The 19,238-nt window shown below is 43.4% G+C and overlaps 2 long non-coding RNA genes across 2 annotated transcripts in view; both read right to left on the bottom strand.

The window, feature by feature from the left end:
* Positions 1 to 854: 854 nt before the first annotated feature.
* LOC107184034 lies at positions 855 to 8,227 on the bottom strand. Its single transcript, XR_001514848.1, has 3 exons — positions 7,262 to 8,227; positions 6,696 to 6,787; positions 855 to 975 (listed from the first exon to the last, which is right to left on the bottom strand). It is a non-coding gene; the product is annotated as an uncharacterized LOC107184034 (long non-coding RNA).
* Positions 8,228 to 14,244: 6,017 nt separating this feature from the next.
* Positions 14,245 to 19,238, bottom strand: part of LOC107184033 — an 8,013-nt gene continuing 3,019 nt past the window's right edge. Inside the window, exons 2-3 of the long non-coding RNA XR_001514847.1 lie at positions 15,608 to 15,705; positions 14,245 to 15,507 (exon numbers count right to left, since the gene is read on the bottom strand). This is a non-coding gene — a long non-coding RNA (uncharacterized LOC107184033). The remainder of the gene's footprint in view (positions 15,508 to 15,607; positions 15,706 to 19,238) is intronic.

Genomic DNA, 19,238 nt, shown 5'->3' with positions numbered 1-19,238 from the left:
CAAGGAGGAAGCTGTGCCTTTATTCCTTACTTTGCTGCTTTAGCTCATTTCTACTTACTCTATCCTTGTTGGACATGAAGTAGGAAAGAGTTTGTCCTCTATAATACCGTGAATAATATTGCAATACAGGATGTAAAGATCGAATGTAAGGATGGAAAGATGGAACCACAGGCACTATCAGAGAGCTTTGGCGGAATCCCAACACTGCCACTTATTAGCCTGTGTGACCCTGCAAGTTATAAAATCTCTTTATCCCGAACTTTCTTCATCTGTAACATGGGACATTAGTGAATATCAACCTTCATTTAGCTAATCTTAGGCCAACATCCACAGGTGAGAACAGGCCCATAGACTTTGATTTTGCAGTTCCTTTCTTCTACATAATCTGTCCTTATCCCAATTTAGCTCAAAGAAAATCTCAGTCCAACACTTTCCTCTGCCTGTTCTTAGTCTTGCAGACGCCTTTGTGCCTCTAATATATGTACAGAGCCTCCCTCAAGAAAAATGCATGATCATCATTCCCATTAAATTTTACACACACATTTTTAGAAAACTGTTTCTTTCGGAATCAAACCCTTTCTGAAACTGTAAGTTATTACTTTTACTACAAATCTTCTTCCCTCTATCCTATAATGATTCTCTGAGATGTTCAGTGTGTGTGTGTGTGTGTGTGTGTGTGTGTGTGTGTGTGTGAGAGAGAGAGAGAGAGAGAGAGAGAGAGAGAGAGAGAGAGAGAGAGAGAGAGAGAATATGAATCTGTGGCAGTGTTTGGATATGCCAACTGTTAAGGTGATTATTTTTTCAGCAACACTAGGGGTCTGCAGCCTGGCTTCTGAAAGCATCCAACTCACCATAGTCCAGAGCCCGCTGAGTAGTCCTTGCCTTGATTCCAGGGTGTGTGGTCCAAGCAGATGAGATGTAGACATTCCACAGGAGGAAACACCCCCAAAGGACTTGGACCATCTTTGTACACATCTGCAATTAACCGACATTTATGGTTCCTTTATTATTCTTGACTTTCTCATTGGTCAATTCCACCCAGAATTTCTAGGCTTTCTCATTTTCATTGCTCACTTCCAGGACTACCGTACATCTATCCATCCAGCAATCATTTGTTAAACACACCAGAACATGTTCTAGATGCTGAGGATGTACAGATGATCCATGTGCGTGGTCCCTGACCTCTGCTTCCCATAGACTAGTGGTGAGTCACACACACCCACACGTATACACACACACACACAGATGATTATAACACAATACAGGATGATGCAATGCAATATAATACAAGAGCCTTACAGTACATGTAATGATTGGGATATGCCTTGGGGAAGATACTGGGGTGGGGGTGAGGATAGTTTTAGGATCTTCTAGGGCCAGCTCCAATGTCCGCTCTGTGACAGCTTCCCTTGCCATGTCATTTCGCACTGGGTTCACCATCATCTCCCCTGTGCTTCCGCTGCACTTTGTACAATACATATGCATGCATGCATTGAAACATCATGAGCTTTCAGGCAGGCTCACTATTTCCACTGCTATACCTCCAACCATTACACCAAGCCAGTATCATTTCATGAATGTTCACAATCAGCTCCTTACTGGTCTCTCTGCCTCCCTTGTCCTCTTCTAGCTATGTTCCACACCACAGCCAAGTAGGCCTCCTAAAATCAAGTCAGATCTTGTCACCTCCACCCCATCAAGTCTTTGAGTGGTTCCCCACCTTATTCAGCATAAAAGCCAGAGCCCTTCCACCAGCTGCAAGGCATGCCCTACTCCACACCTCTACCTTCTTACTGACCTCCTTCCTTAACACTGTTGTCTGGCTCACCTGTCCCCAGCCTCACTGGCTGACTTTATCTTCCTTGAACACTCTCTGGGACCTGTATCCTCAGGTCTTTGCACTTGTTGTTCCTTCTGCCTGGTAGAGTCACCTCACAGATAACCACATGGGTGTCTTTCACTTTCTTCAGGTATCTCAGGTGTTATCTCACTGAAGCCTTTCCCAACCACTCTATACAAAACAAGGATCGTTAACCTGCCTCCCCCCACCCCCCCCGACCCTGATATTCACCATGCCCCTCCTTGCTTTATTTTTCTCTAGGCACATATCATCATCTAGCATAGTCTATAGTAACTCATTTGTTCATTGCCTGTCTCTCCTGCTGGAATTTGTAGGTTTCATGGGGGAAGAATTGCATCACTTCAGCACCTTGAACAGCAACTGGCACACAGTAGGCAATGGGTAAATACTGAATGATTGATTGGTTGAATGAATGAATGTCTCTTCCTGGAGACTGTGAAGTGGGCCAGATTAACCTTCTGAGTTCCCACAGCACTTGGAGCAGTCCCTGATCTTGATATGCACCATCCTGTATTCTGATTGTCTTTTTCCCTTCATCATTGGCACTGTCTTACTTTTATATCTCCAAAGTCTCTGGTACGATGCCTGGCACGTGGTAGATACATCAAAAAATCTTAATAAACATCTTCTTTAAGGAAAGAGACCACATATTCTTCACTGTGCCCAATGGGTTTTGGGCACATTTTCACACATGCCAAAGACCCACAGGTGACAGAGGCCCACCGAGTTAACACACAAATATGAAACAGATCAGAGAAACATTTGTGGGGGTAATCAAAGAAGAGGAAGTTGTGGGAGCCATATAGACAGAGGGAGGGGTAGGGCAGGACAGGGTTCAAAAGGGGTTCAGAAGCAATCTGGATGAAGGAAAAGGGGTTACTGTAAGAGGTGTGTTTGAGTGTGTGTGTGTGGTGCATGGCCAAGATAAGTGAGAGCTTTGATAAAGGGGCTTGTGTGGGCTTATGGGTAAGGCCATAGAAGTGGGAATCGGGGTGGCACAGACAAAAGGATTTATTTGAAAGGAATAGAGCAGTTTGACCAGGGAAGAAAGTATCTGGGGAGGGCTGTTGCTAGCCTATCTTGGCTTTTGTGTAAAATGGGTAAAGGTGGCCTCTGGCACAATGTGGAGCTGGTGAAAAGTGTTTTAGGAAAACCCCACACCAGTGTATCCAGTTTGGTGGGGCGAGCAAGGGCTGCCCTACTCACCCCTTGGGCTGGCATTTGTCCAGTGCACAAGCTGCCCAACTCATACAGTGGACCTATGCTCAGATTAGTGAATGCTCAAGCAGGTGTTTTGATGGCCAGCCATGAGGTTGAAAAGGGTGTATCCACTATGTGTCTGTTCTGTACAGCATAAGTCCACCTTCAGGTGTGAGGAAAGGCTGGCTCAATCAACCTCATCTCCTAGGAGCCCTCTCTGTGTACCCCACTGGCCAGATAAGATGGACTCCTGGTTTGTAAACACAGGCCATGGTTCCTGCTCAATGCCTGTGCTTATGCTGCTCCCCTGACATAGGCCTGCAGAAACCCTGTGTATCCAAAGGTCCATTTTATTTTTATATTTTTAAAATATACTTTTACTGATTTCAGAGAGAAAGGGAGAGGAAGAGATAGAAACATCAATGATGAGAATCATCAATTGGCTGCCTCCTGCACGCCCCCTACCGGGGATCGAGCCCACAACCCGAGCATGTGCCCTCGACTGGAATTGAACCTGGGACCCTTCAGTCCGCAGGCCAATGCTCTATCCATTGAGCCAAACCAGCTAGGGTAAGGTCCATTTTAAACACAGCCTTCTTTCTGAAACCACTTCTGAATTCCCAAAGCTAATCTCACTTCCTTTGGAACCCTCAGTCAAAACATATATTGAAACATGGGTGTATGTTTATCTTCTTGCTTATTATCTGTCTCTCCTAGCAGAATGGAAGTACCAGAAGGGCACAGACCTGATCTGGTTTGGAGGTCCTAGAGCTTGGCTTGGTGTCTTGGACATAGAAGTGATGGGTAAGTATTGGTATAATGACTCAGTGGATCATAAATGAAGGAGCAGCCCTTACCTCACTCTACATTATAGTTCTTTGCGAAGGTGATTGGAAAAGCACCTATACACTAGCAGAGCACAGGTACCCATAAGAGCAGGTGTTGGCCATAGTCCTGGAGCACAGTCAGGGAGGCCAGGCACTGGATCATGGGGAGGAGGAGTGGTCAGTGTGGTTGGGGGTACTGGGCATGGGGACTCAGAGTAGTGACTATTTACTATTATTACTCAGTTATTTCAGTATTTTAACACTGCTATGGCCGCATGCATTCAGTGTGCTGTTTCAGCCCTACAGAGTTGGTTTGGGTTATAGAGGACAATCTACAGAAAGAACCTGGGCAGCAATGCTGGGGGCAGGGCTAAGGAGGGGTGGCTGGAGGACAATCGGAGTGCAGAATACACTAAGGGAAGCACAGAGGAAAGAGACTGAGAGCTAAGGGGAAGGGACTTGGGTAGGAGAGGAGGGTCTCTGGCCAAGAAATGAGTGATCTGAGGGCTGGAAGAAATGCGAGGAGTGGGTAAGCAAGTGTGAGCTCTTCCACATTCTGGGAGGCACATCTTATACTCAGGATGGACTCAGGAGCTAGGTCCAGTTACCATCTGTGCTAGGCCTTCCTTAATCCTTCAGTTGACCTGGGGGATAGCAGAGATGAATGGGACTATGAGAGTAAGCAAAACACTCCTGGGGCTCAGGTCTGTGGCTATTCATCCACTGGTACAGAAGTGTTTCTACATTTTAACAAAAGATGAGGTCATATGAACGTGTAGTCATGCTAATATCTGTAGGCAAAGAACTATAAATGGATGTGTCATACCAAGGCAGGCATAAGACAAATTTTTCAAAAGAGGAAAACATTTTTCATAGCAGTCAAAAGAAATGGGAAAAAATGTTAGACCAAAAAAACTATACCCATTAATTGTGTATAAATTAAAGTAGAAATGATGTATCTGCCTAGCACATAGTAGGAACGCAGTAAATATTTACTAACTGACCAACTGACAGACTTACAAGATCCTGGTTAACTAAGAAAGGTTCTAGAACAGGTTCCCCATTTCTATAGTGAAAAAGCAAGATAAACCAAAGCAGAGATACTACTTGCTAAGAAGTTCAGAACAATGCTTTGAGGTGGATGTTATCCGACTTCTGTTTTGGACATGTGGGCAGGGGCTTAGGGAGTCTGCATGATCTGTCTGAGGCCACATAGTAAGTCAAGTACCTGGGAATCAAACCTTGTTCTTCTGGCTCCTCCTTTTACTGTTTATAATTTTTTTTTCATTTAATGACTTGATAAATGCTAGAACTTTAATTTTCACTTGGGAATTTTAAATAGGAGTTTCTTGATGCCATCTTCTATGTGGAATAAAATATATTAAGTGTCGGGAAATTTTTAAGCATCAAGTGCAAGTCCCTCTGTCTTTCCTTGGGCACAAGTGAAGTTTTTAATTCCCTTCCAACAGCAAAAATCTGTTTCCCTTCTTAGTTAAAGAATGTTTCTGAAGCAGTCCACATTGATGGAGATCCAGGACCTCAACACTGAATGCAGAAAAACATATTTTTCCTCTAAAGTTTTTTATGAGTGAATGAAATTACTGGGCTATAAAGGGATGAATTGTATGTAATCTTCAGTTGAATTGTTTGGCTAGGAGGATAATTTATGGGCCGGGGAGGAAAGGAACCTTGTCAAGCAAGGAGATGACTCCTAAAAGGTTAAGTCATTTGGCTGACAAGTAAGGGCAAGGTGAGTAGCCTGTTAAAAGAAGGGATCCAAGATGATTTTAACACCCTGCCAGCCAAGTAACCTATCTTGTTGCTTCTGAGGATTGCTTCTCTCTAAGATTCAAAGCCTCGGAACCCATGACATTTCCACGCCAACATACGGGCGGGATAACACTCCTAAATTAGATGGTCCTTGCCTGAGCCATTCCGATGACTAGAAATAAGAAAACTGGTAAAACTGAGAAAATTCCCGTGACAGATCAATTTGCCATTACCACTCATGGGGGCGAGCTCTGACAGACTTGAATAATTGATTAAAGAAGGGATGAGTGAATGAAATGTAGCTTTCAACACAGAGGCAAAGATGGAAAAATTAGGTTCAATTGGTTTAAAGAAGCCTAGAGTATAATACTATTCCAACCTAAGGGTGAAGACAAAATGCATGTAAGAAATCAATAGGTATGGGATAGGGGAAGAACTGGAGAATATTTCAAGGGATTCAGCCCACACATCTGACTTTATATCAAGATCTCTAATGACAAGGGCCTTGAAATTTTACACCAACTCTTTCTTCCCCAAACTCCATACACAACACGGACACGTTAAAACTTTCAGGCAAGGGGGAGGGTCGTTTGCTCTGGCAGGGCAGGGTCTAGGTTACTGATGAAGACCTGGCCCCCAAACAGAGAGGTCAAGGCAGCTCCTTAATCCCAACCACACCGGTTGAGACCCCAGTTAGACTTTTCTGCCACTGCACTGGGTTCCCCATTGAAATGGAAGCAAAAAGAAATCCAAACTCTTGAGCAACCTTCTTAACACTGCTGAACAATACAAAACTGAACAGGTAGTCCCAGCCAATTCTCTTTTCTTTCTTAGAGCTGTTCACAGTCTTCTGGGTGAGTGTGAGTGACATAAAAAGCAAATAAAACATAAAAACCGAGGCAGACAATAACTCAGAATACGTGACAGCTGCCCCCTCAGGGTGTCCGACCAGATCTGGGACCTCTCCCAGTGGGAGGGTAATCCCCGTCCGGAGATCCTGCACTGGCAGAGACCTGAAGCTTGTTCATGATTCTTACCTTCAGCAGAGGAAGAGCCCAAAGCTGGGGAGCACCTTCGATTCCCTCTGCCTTTGAAGTCGATGTGTTCTCCACTTGAGCTTTGAACCCAGCTGCCGCAAAGACAAGATAATTAAGTCTGAATCACCTAGTGGTGGATTTTTTTAATGCCTCTTTCAAAATATGATACGTAATTGCTTCAGAGAGATTACCCAATGGCATGAATGAACACTACAGTTTCTACCTAGATGAGCAGACAATGCCACCTATGCAGTAATTACCTCCCCGCAACACGTTTGCGTGTACACACACACACACACACACACATACATACGCACACGCACACCACATGTGAAATAGTGATGGCTACTTTACCAGAATAATGAAGTCAAGACTTCCAATGATATTGAGAAAAAATGTTGAATTGGGAGAGGAGGAATTTTCCTCTCTGGAATATTAAGCTGGTTTCTCCTGGTCAGGGTGCCTGCAGGGCTTGGCTCTACTACTGCCCAGCATACCTCCTGGGCTTTTAGTGGATCAGATTCAGTCTGAAAGCATGAGCTTCATAGCCAGGCTGACCTACTTACCATCTTTATCTCCCAGGGTCAGACCACGGACCGCATCTCTGGGGACCACATCTCTGGGGACCACATTTCTGGGCGTCCGCTCCTTTTCAGCTTATTAATGACTTCCTGTTCCAGCATTCCTTTGAAGGAAGCTGGGTGGGTGCATCAAGCAGCTATTATGTAACTTGTTAGCTTTAGATTCTAAACCCCATCCCCCAGGGTTTGGTCATTGCATTTTCGATGGCCAGGGATCTGATTGCATGAAGTGTCTAATGTCTTATTTACAGTTTTCTGGGTAGGACAGGGTGACAGTTTGTCCTGGTTTTCCCAGGATGCAGCATTTTCAGTACTAAAACCAGGAGAGTCCTAGGAGAACTAGGAGGATGGGTCACCTTAGCAAGAAAAGCAGGCATGTTCACTTGGCATTGTCTGCACTTCTGACAGCTTATCAGTTTTCTCATCTAGTGTATCTCCAGTTACATTTACCTACTTATATGAGTTTCCTTAGGGGCAAAATGAAGATAAAAATAGTATCTACCTTAGTTAGGCTCTGGTGGAAAAAAAAATGTTAGTAACTGTTTTAGCTTGTTTGAGCTGCTATAACAAAATACTATAGAACAGTCTAAGCTAAACTGAGCTAAGCTTATATGCTAAGATCACATCGTTTTATAAGCAACAGACATTTGTTCCTCAGAGTTTTGGAGGCTGGGAAGTCCAAGGTCAAGGTACCAGCATGGTCATGTTTTGGATAGGACTCTCTTCCAGGCTGGCTATGTCCTCACGTGGTGGACAGAGTTGGGAGCTCCCTGCAGCCTCTTTTATAAGGCTCTAATCCCATTATGACATAGGGCCCACCAACTAATATCACCTTTGGGGATTTGGATTTCAACATATAAATTTTTGGGGGATACAAACTTTCAGACCATAGTAATAACCTATGAGAAAGTGCTGCCGTGGCTGGTGGCTCAGTTGGTTGGAGTATTGTCCCAGGCACCAATGGGTTTTGGATTCGATTCCTGGTCAGGGCACATATCTAGGTTGCAGATTTGATTCCTGGTTGGGGTGCGTTCAGGGAGCAGCCAATTGGTGTTTCTCTCTCACATCAATGTTTCTCTCTCTCTCTCCCCTTTTCCCTTCCTCTCTCTCTCAAATCAATAAAAACATATCATTGGGTGAGGATTTGAAAAAAAAACAAAACTACAAAGTGCAGTAAAATCTTATTCATTAGTATGTGGCCATTATCAATGGTGACATGAGACACTGTAGACTTTCTCCTCATAGAATCATTTATTGGCAGTCATCACAGATTAATACATTCATTAAATCAACAAATAAACAAATATTTATTGGGCATCTATCACGTGTAAGGCCCCTTTCAACAAAAAAGGACAGAGTCCCTTTCAACAAAAAAGGACAGAGTCCCTGTCCATATGGAGTTTATGTTCTAGCAGATGGAGAGATAAAATAAGCAAACAACAAAATCCACAAAAGGTGCAGATTATGGCGTCTATGAAGGGAATAAGGGGATGTAGTTTGTGGGGTGGTCTTATAATTGGTAGGGCGATGCAACTGGGGGAGATGTGCTTACTTCGCTAGGCTGGTCCAGGAAGGCTTCTCTGAGGAGGTAACATTTGAGCATTAGAAACAGGACAGGCAAAACTCGGAAAGGCGGAGGGAACAGCAAATGGGGGCCAGTGCGTCTGGAATGTAGCAAGAGCAGAAATAATGGTGTTAGACATTCAAATGGTGCTGTCAGTTGTTCTGGGAAGAGGTTGGTGGGAAATACGAGTTCCTAAGTCATCCTCCTCGAGGTGGATTGAAGGCCGCAGAAGTGGATGCCATCTGAGGCAGCTCCCATAGTGCAGGTGCTAGCCTGGAGGGAAGGGGAATCATTTTAGGTGCTACACAGATGAACACCTGAAACTGTATTGTGATTATCTTTAGTGCATTAGAAAAGAAATACCAGACATGGAAGCAGATGAATGACATCATACATCACGTGGGAAACATTTTTATAAAATGCCTCCCATTCTGTTCTTTCCTCAGCATCTCCCCTGTCCTAGGTTTACTCTTATCTCACCTCACCCCAAGCAGCTTCTTCGCTCTCCCTTCCCTGCTCCCCTTTTCTACCCCCATTCCTTTTCTCTGGCAGAAAGATTTAGATGTTCAGCCTCCTATTTGCATTTCATGTCCATTAACCAGCTGCATAGGATCTGCTAGACTTTAAACTGTAAAATAACAGTTGCAAATATTTTCTGGAGCAAATATTAATTTTTCTTTTTGTCACAAAAAACCTGAAAGTCTAACCATATCTTGGTGAAAACCTGAGTCATTGTTGTGTATCCTGGGACTTTCCGCACAGGATTTGGGAGGAGTTCTCAGGAAGGGTGGCCTGGATGAACGAGGAGAGAGAAGGTGAACTGGGGGCCTTTGCCCTGCAGTCCTTGAGGGCTCTCGCCTCACCTGGACCTGCTCTACCCTCCCCGACTCTGGGGCCTTGGGCAATTTACTCACTCCTCTGGGGCGCAGAGCCATCATCTGTAAAAGCAGAGATCACATTTACTTTGAAGAGTCATGATGAGAAACTAAAAGAGCTGGCACATATTAAATTTTTTATATGGTGTCAGTAAATTAGATACATTATTACTTGCATTTCCTCTATTTCTATTTTTACACTAGTAATTTAAGATCTAAACAATTTTTATTTTTAAGAAGTGTGTTCAATTTTTATGGTATTTATTTTTTTTATATTTACCCTCTATTTGGAAATTAACAGACATTTTCCCTTTATATAGCTTCCCCTTTTAAATAAATTTATATACAGTTTAAGAAGTGGGCTGATTTATAGGGGGAAAAAGTAAATAACAATACAGCTCATGAGGGACATGGAATAATTTTGGGAAAAGGGCTGAAATAAATAGAGTGTAGGAAACTAGGACTGAAGAAGAGAGTGTAGCTAGTTTGTTTCATTTCATTTGAAAGGGTCTATATATTATTAACCAGTGCCACCCCAATACATTTAATAAAAATAAAATAAAGGGGCTATAGAAATCAGCTCATTAGCTTTCCTTTTTAGGGCAAATTTGCCAAATTCATCATTAAAAACAACAACAAAAGCCAGCAGCACTATATCCAGTTTCATTATTTATTTTAGTTTTTCAAGTTTAACTGGAGATTTTCTGGGAATGCCTACTTATCCAGAATGCAAACTGAATTATTTTACTTACTAATGGCTGACAGCGCATTAGCTTCTGCAGATTAAGGGGCACCTTTAACTAAAATTCCAAAAGAAAAATCTTCATGAACTTGGTAGAATAACTTTATTAAAGAAAGATGCCAAGATACAGTGTTAAGGAACCGAGTGAGCATCCTAGCTCCTGGTTTCCAGAATATCTGGGCTATTCCCATGTAGAAAAAAGCCTATCTGAATATCAGGCTCTTTTTTAACTTGGAAGACAACTTTGTTGTTCTTTATGACAGACAAAAGTAGGAGGGGTCAGGGGTTGGGTGTATATGGGGAATGAACCAGAGAGGGCAATTTTAGAACAAAAGACACTTTGAGCTCTGACCCCTCACTGCCCACCATGCCCTGCCCCCAACATTTTTTGTTGGCAAAATCTGGTTAAATGGAACCCCTGAAGAGGGAGAGAAGGGGTAGAGGAAAATAGGAGGTAACATTTTTTGTTATGTTCTGGGCACTATCTATATATGAACGCTTTAAATTTCCACCAAGACTGTGTAAGGTAATAATATTCTCTCCATTTTACAGATGAGGAAACCAAGAGGTTAGGTAGTTTGCCTAAGCTTAGGCATCTCAGACAGTAAGTTACAGAGCCAGGGTTCAGGGCCCAGGTGGGCAGGCGTGCTGCTTCTGGAAGTCACTCCTAACTACTATGCTAAGCAGCCTTTTTAGGAAGGTCACTAAAGGGCAATCCGAAGTCTAAGGGATGTGGAAGGTGAGGAGAGAGAAGGATGCTGTTGCCAGGCAACACATCTGGTTTTTCAAGCTGCTAATCGAATCAGTGTAATTGCTAGTTTGAAACTGCTGGTTTATTCCTGACTAGAGGAAGCTGCTTAGAGTTTATGTGCCTCTTGAAAGAGACAAGTGACTCTGCAGTTCATCCAGAAGGGCCGGGGAGACATCTGGCAGAATCACCCTACCACCTGGCAGCATCTCCCCGTCTCTTCCCAGTTCTGTTCCAGGCCACACTCCCTTGAAGTCTGTGTGATATGTTTCTGGGTGGACACCGATGACTGACTCGGAACGTGGCTTCTCCCACCCACCAGTCTCACTCTGGAATGATTTACAGCAGTGACTCCCTACTGGTTTTGAAAAATAAACACACCCACTTGCCTGCTTACCTCCACTTATTATCAGTTATCTAAAAGGGAGTTACATTTTATTATTTGCAGTTCAAAGTGAACTTAAATTCATGCTAAATTTTAAATGCATATGCACATGACTTTTAAGTTTTATTTAGTTTTATTGATTTTAGAGAGGGAGAAAGGGGGGCGGTAGTGGGGGGTGGGGAGAGAGACCGATCAACTTGAGAGAGACACATTGATCCGCTGCCTTCCATACATGCTCTGACCAGGGATCAAACCCACAACCTAGGTATGTGCCCAAACTGGGAATCGAATTGGTGACCTTTTGGTGCATGGAGACGCTCCAATTGAGCCAAACCACCAGTCAGGGCACACATGACTTTTGTGAGAAATGGAGGGTATTGTGAAATCAACCCAATAAGATAGTGTGGTACAACTCTGACATGTCTGAGAACCACTGCTGTGAGCCCAACTCAAACAGATAAGAATTTGTCTACCTTGGCATTAGTGACACTTTGGGCCACAGAATTATTTTTTCTGTTTTTTAAGAATACTTTTTCTATGAAACACTTTTTTTTCCAATTGCAGTTGACATTCAATATTGGACCACATAATACTTTTTTTTAAAAAATATATTTTATTGATTTTTTACAGAGAGGAAGGGAGAGAGATAGAGAGTTAGAAACATCGATGAGAGAGAAACATCGATCAGCTGCCTCCTGCACATCTCCTACTGGGGATGTGCCCGCAACCAAGGTACATGCCCTTGACCGGAATCGAACCTGGGACCTTTCAGTCCGCAGGCCGACGCTCTATCCACTGAGCCAAACCAGTTTCGGCGACCACATAATACTTTGATGTGGGGGGCTGTCCTGTGCTTCCTAGGATGTTTAGCAGCATCCCTGGTCTCTATGCTGATGCTAACAGCACCACTCTCTCCTACCTGAGTTGTGACTATGGCAAAGGTCCCTTGACAGGCCTCAGCTGAGAACCAAGGAAACTAATGTGTGTGTGTGTGTGTGTGTGTGTGTGTATGTATGTGTGTGTTTTATAATATATTTTTATTGATTTCAGAGAGGTAGGGAGAGAAAGATAGAGAGAAACATCAATGATGAGAGAGAATCATTGATCGGATGGATGCCTTCTACACACCCCACAATGGGGCTCGGGCCTGCAATCTGGGCATGTGTGCCCTGGCTGGGAATCGAACTGTAAGCTCTTGGTTCATAGGTTGACTCTCAACCACTGAGCTACGCCAGCAGAATGTATATGAAAATATTCTATCTAGACTTTGCAGTAGAAAATGACATTCTTCTAACATTTAAAAAATATTTTTTCTTAATTACCCAATAAATATGTGAATACATTCTCTTAGTAAAAGATGCAAACAGCACCGAGTTACAGATCAAACTGTGAAAATCCGAACGCTCCCTCTGACTTCACCCTTGTCTCCTGTCTGCCTCTTTCTAATTTGCTTTCCAATATTTTTATTTCTTCCTTCCAACAGGTTCCAAACATCTTCATTTGGTCCATGGGAAGATTTTAACCATTTCAACAAATAAGATTTTTTTTTTAAACGTGCATGGTTCTAATTTCAACCCACAACATTTTTTTAAAGGCCCATTTCAAATTCTCACCAAGCACAATATCTACAAACTTTTAAAATTTCTTCTACAAAGGAGATTTGCCTATTCTCTATTCAATCACTTGTTTAAATCAGTTTGGACTTACAGATATTTATTTTATACTTTGGCTTATAATCAAAGTCTTTATAATAATTCTATAAATCTAAAACCTCAAAGACTTTTCATAAATTAAAAAAAAAAATCCCCAACAACCTCAGTAAGACCACATGGTATAGCCCAATGGTTCCCAGCATGTGCTTCCACAGTAGCCTCGCCTGACGATCATTAGAAATGCAAATTCTGAAGCCCCTCTCCAGACCTGTTCAAGGAGAGGCTCTGGGGCTGGGACTCCACAATCTGTGCTTCAAAAAGCTCTCTGGGTGATTCTGAGACTAACATGTGAGAACTGTTGGTAAGTAGATAAAAGCTCAAGATTCAGGTAAGTAAACTGAATCTGTAAGAAAACACCCAAACTAAGGCCAACCTGACTTGCCCTGGTAGAGACAGAATGAGGATCTTACTTTCCCAAATAGAGATAGTAAGAACTCAGAGACAAGCATGAATACTTCATTTTATTTTTTAAAAATATATTTTATTGATTTTTTACAGAGAGGAAGGGAGAGGGATAGAGAGTTAGAAACATCGATGAGAGAGAAACATTGATCAGCTGCCTCCTGCACACCTCCTACTGGGGATGTGCCCACAACCAAGATCCCTGCCCTTGACTAGAATCGAACCTGGGACCCTTCAGTCTGCAGTCCGATGCTCTATCCACTGAGCTGAACCGGTTAGGGCTGAATACTTCATTTTAAAGCTTGGTTCACCATCCTTACATTGGACATGGAGGTTGAGGGTTGTTGAAGATAGAGAAGACCTGCCCTTTCCCATTGAGAAACTCATACTCTAGGATGAGAGAAAGCCTGGTGTACTAGTAATTGCACTGTGATGTGACGGGTAACACTGAGAAGTGTGTTCCCAGTGCTCCTTGAGCAAAAAGTAAGAGAAACACATTCTGTTTGGAAGAAGGGAAGGAAAGATATTCCAGATAGAAGGACTGGCATGTGCAAAGGCATGCAAATTGACTATGTGTGTGTATACATATATACACACGTATCTCCTTGCTCTGTCAGCTGAGAAGGCCTGGAAGCAACAACACCCCAATAGCAATGAGCACACCTAGCACCCAGATCTTGGTTTCTAATACCCTTCTCCAATGAAAGGAACTAGGACTCTTTGGAAAAATGACTGATCCTAGGGTTGGGGCAAGATATATACAAAATGTAGCATCTTATAGTGCCAGAAAGCGCTTGGAAACAGAACAAATCAAATGCACAAAAACCGGCAATGATGTCAATGGACATAGTAGCCAACGGAAAGATCTCCCAATGGTCAAAGTTGGAACAATTTGAGCAACAAGATAAAGTAGTGTTGGAATATAAGCCAAAGTATAAAATAAATAAGTCCAAACCGATATAAACAAATGATTGAATAAGTAGAGAATAGGCAAACATCTTGTGCAGAAGAAATTAAAAATAATTTATGTAAACGCTTCACCTCTGAGGAAGTAGAGCATAACTCCCTCTCTTTAAATGTGGGCTGTCCATGGCTACAGTATGAAAAGGAGAAAAAAAGGAGTGAATTTACAGTGGAGCAGCCAAGAGATCAGGGTTAACACCAACAGTGAGAAGTCATATTGAAAGTATGTACTATTGATGCGATGTGATGAGAATGGCGCTCTAGCATAAAGGGTCATCTTCCCAGGAGCACATCACCTCAGTCAAACCATGAGAAAATATCAGACAAGTCCCAATTGAGGGACAGACTACAAAATACCTGGCCAGTGATCCTCAAAACTGTCGAGGTCTTAAAATACAATGGAAGTCTCAGAAACTGTCCCAAACAAGAGGAGCTTAAGAAGCCATGACAACCAATGTAATGCGGTGTCCTGGATGGGATCCCGGACCAGGAAAAGGACATCCAGTGAAAACTAAGGAAGTCTGAATGAAGTGAACTTTAGTTAATAAAAATGGATCCATACTGGCTCATTCATTGTGACAAATGTGCCACCCTGATATAAGATGTTAGTAAGGAAAAATTGGCTATGTGGTATATAGGTCTTCATAATAATTCTGTATATCTAAAACTGCTTTAAAATAAAATGTTTACTTACAAAAGCCTACAGGGAGCCAATGAATGGAGTCCCACAGAAGAGTGACATTATGTAGTATTGTATGAAATACTACAAAAAATAAATTTAAATATCTGAACTCTTTGAAAGTTGTAGTGCCCATTGCTTGCAGACATTAAGGTGACATCCTGCAAAAAAGAAAAAAAAAATCTCGAGGGAGAGTTGAGAGAGGGGTATATAACATTCTTACAGACCTTTAAAGTGTTGGGCTGTAGTCCTCTAGGGTACCTTAATTCCTGGCTGTGCCTTGGGAATGCTCTGGTTCTCTTTCAGGACCCTCGTGCACTTCCCTGGTTGGATCACTTCGGCCATCCGGCGGTTACACTCTGCTGGGCAAAGGATTGTGATAAGAATCCCTGGTGCATTAGTTTTCTGTTATTGTCATAATAACCTTAGCGTTTTAATACAAAAGTTGTTATTTTGCCAAATCTTTATAACACACCTGCCTGATATCTATATATCTATATCTATATCTATGCCGATATCTATATCTATCTATACCTATACCTATACCTATCTCTCTCTCTCTCTATATATATATAAAAGCCTAATATGCAAAGTGTCCCCTTGGGAGTTTGACCGACTGGGAGTTCGATCACTTGCTATGACGTGCGCTGACCACCAGGGGTTGGTGAGGAGTGAAGGAAGGCCCCGGCCGGCAGCTGGGGAAGGGTGGCCCCGGCAGGCAGGGACCCGACCTGTGCACTGGGTCTTTACTGGCTTCAGAGAGGAAGGGAGAGAGATAGAAACACCAACAAAGAGAATCACCGATGGGCCGCATCCTGCAGCCCCACACTGGAGATCAAGCCCCGGGCATGGGCCCTGACCAGGAATGGAACTGTGACCTCCTGGTTCATAGGTCGACATTCAACCACTGAGCAACACTGGCTAGGACAGTGAGGGCGAACTTATGACACGAGTGTCAAAGGTGACACATGAACTCATTTTTTGGGTTGATTTTTCTTTGTTAAATGGCATTTAAATATATAAAATAAATATCAAAAATATAAATCTTTGTTTTACTATGTGGTTGCAAATATCAAAAAATGTCTATATGTGACACGGCACCAGAGTTAAGTTAGGGTTTTTCAAAATGCTGACATGCCGAGCTCAAAAGGTTCGCCATCACTGGGCTAGGCTGTCTGATATATCTTGGTTACTTTTTCATTTTTACAGATAGTAACTTATTGAGGTTTACATTGTATTAAGAGCTGGTTATGCGGTGGATGGTCTCCAAAGCCACCATGTTAGCTTTGCACTGCTTTCTCCAAGAATGTTATTTCAGAGAGAAATAAACTTACATTTGCCACTATTATTTCAGATCTCTGCTAGAGCTGCTGAAGCTATATCCTAATATAGCCTCCAAATACAGTCATCTCCCAAGTTCTATGATGAAGCAGGGGTCCCGCGGGGGTGAGGCCGACGGAGTCCTAACGAAGCATGCCCGACTCCGGAGACCAGGTTCAGTGATGCAGATCTGAGTTTATTGTGTAAGTGCAGCAACATATATATATATATATTATATATATAACATTCCAGACCAATCAGAAGTTTACATCATCCTTAGGGCAGCCAATAGTAGGAAAGATCAGGGTACTATGTAGGGGCTCTAGGGGGCTTACTCAGGCGGGTGCTGCCACTTCCCGGTGTGCCCAGGAAGCTTGTATAGGCAGAGTGTGCTCACACCATTGCATCTGCCACTGCACTGAGATAAATCTCCTAAGCTCTTCCCACGCTATGATTTCTACCTCTGTAACATTACTCCTGTCCATCCCACTGTCTCCATTCCCACTGGCATTCCACTCGTTTCTTTCTTCTCTTAGTTGCCAAAAGAGCCTACGAAGTGAGCCAGTCTCTACTCCAATGGTTCGCGAGGCAATTTTGCTTCCTAGGGGATATTTGGCAAAGTTTGGAGATATCTTCGGTTCTCACAACTGGAGGAGGGGTGTTCTACGGGCCCTTTGTGAATAGAGACTAGGGATGCTGCTAACATCCTATAACATATGGGCTTGTCCTCCACAACAAAGACGTAGGAGGCTTCAAATGCCAGTAGCGCCGAGGTTGAGAAACCTCGATCTAATGTATCCCCCACTAATATGTCTATTATATCTGCTGCGACAGGTTCACATTTTGTATCTGACCCATGCCCCTTATTGTGTACACCTGTCAGACTGATGGCTTCCTATCATTGTTTAAACAGCCTTCCTATATTTGGGGAAATTCCAATATATATTCTTTTAAGTCCTGCCTCTCCAGGAAAGGAGTTTGGACTCCAAATTCCAGTCTCTTTTGCAGCCAGGACTCAGGCATGGGACTTGGTCTCTCTGTCAGATATATCCCTAGGAACCTTTGATTTAGAGGTGAGCTAGGTGAGGAAACAGGCTCTTTTGGGAGCTTGGCACTTTGTTGGTGCAGGAGGCTGCAAAAGTGTGTGGCATCTGAAGGTGGCAGCCATTCCCCAGCGGTGATGCAGTTTCCTCCCGGGTGGGGTGGGTGGCAGCAGCAATCCCAGTCACGGTGGTTTTCTCATCAGGCCAGTTCTTCAGCATGGTTCTGAGCTTCATTCCTGGAAGCTTAGCCTGGAGGCACTTCTCCAATCCTTCCCAGAATTCCCTGAGCTACCCAGTATCATTTTAACATGCTCTTTTCCCCTTAGTCACCCAGAGTCAGCTTCTATAGCTCATAACTAAGATCCCTGGTAGCTAAAGACACCCCTGCTTAAAACTCTCCAGTGGCTTCCCATACATTCTAGAATGTGCCCCAAATCCTTTCCTTACCCCAAGGCTAATTTTGATCCAGGGCAGTACCCACTGACCTTTACCCTGGTCCTGCCACCCTTGCCTCAATCCTATATTGCTTGCTTCTAAAGAACCCTGCTGTTACAGCAACCCTCCTCTAAGAGCCCTAATCCCAAGGACTTTCTCTGATCTCTTTCATAAAAAAACCCCAATTTTTAAATATATTTTATTGATATTTTTTACAGAGAGTAAGGGAGAGGGATAGAGAGTTAGAAACATCGATGAGAGAGAAACATTGATCAGCTGCCTCCTGCACACTCCCGACTGGGGATGTGCCTGTAACCAAGGTACACGCCCTTGACCGGACTCAAACCTGGGACCCTTGTGTCTGCAGGCTGACGCTCTATCCACTGAGCCAAACCGGTTAGGGCAAAACCCCCAATTTTTATGCTTTACTACAAGAGTCAATTCACTCTACTGTAAACTGGGTCTTTTCAACCTGAGTCTTCAGCACCTAGCACAATGTCTGCCACAAAGGTGATCTATACAGGTTTCCTTAGTGAAGGCCAGGATGTGGACAAGTACTGCCACCTAGGGGGAGAAACTTTACTTAAGTTTTATGATTTGGACAGTGGCTACCAGACAAGGATGAAACTGGGATACCCTCTCTCTCCTCTAGGTTCTCTTCATCTTCATTATTGTCAGACCCTCCCGCATGGCTACGAAGGAGCCCTGCCTATTGATTGTATTCATGCCTTTGGGTTAATCTTCCCACGCTGAAGGGTTGGTTTGGGATCAATAGAATATGACAAAAGTGTTGGTGCCTGACTTTTAAGGCTAGATCACAAGAAGGCACCGTGGCTTCTGCTTTGGCCTCCCTGCGATCACTGGCACTGACGGAAGCCAGATGCCAGGCCATGGGGGCACTCAAGTGGCCTCACGTGGAGGTCCGTGCAGCGTAAAATTGACCTCCTGCCAACAGTCATGTGAGCAAGCCACGCTGGAAGCAGATCTCCAGCCCAAGGTCAAGACTTCAGATAACTGGCCCTGTTGGTGTGGCTCAGTGGTTGAGAGTCAACCTATGAACCAGGAGGTCGCGGTTCCGGTCAGGGCTCATGCCT

The sequence above is a fragment of the Myotis davidii genome, unplaced genomic scaffold (assembly GCF_000327345.1).
Source record: "Myotis davidii unplaced genomic scaffold, ASM32734v1 scaffold120, whole genome shotgun sequence".
NCBI classification, from domain to species: domain Eukaryota; kingdom Metazoa; phylum Chordata; class Mammalia; order Chiroptera; family Vespertilionidae; genus Myotis; species Myotis davidii.
Note: the sequence above shows the minus strand (reverse complement) of the source record. Positions and strands in the feature narration are given on the sequence as shown.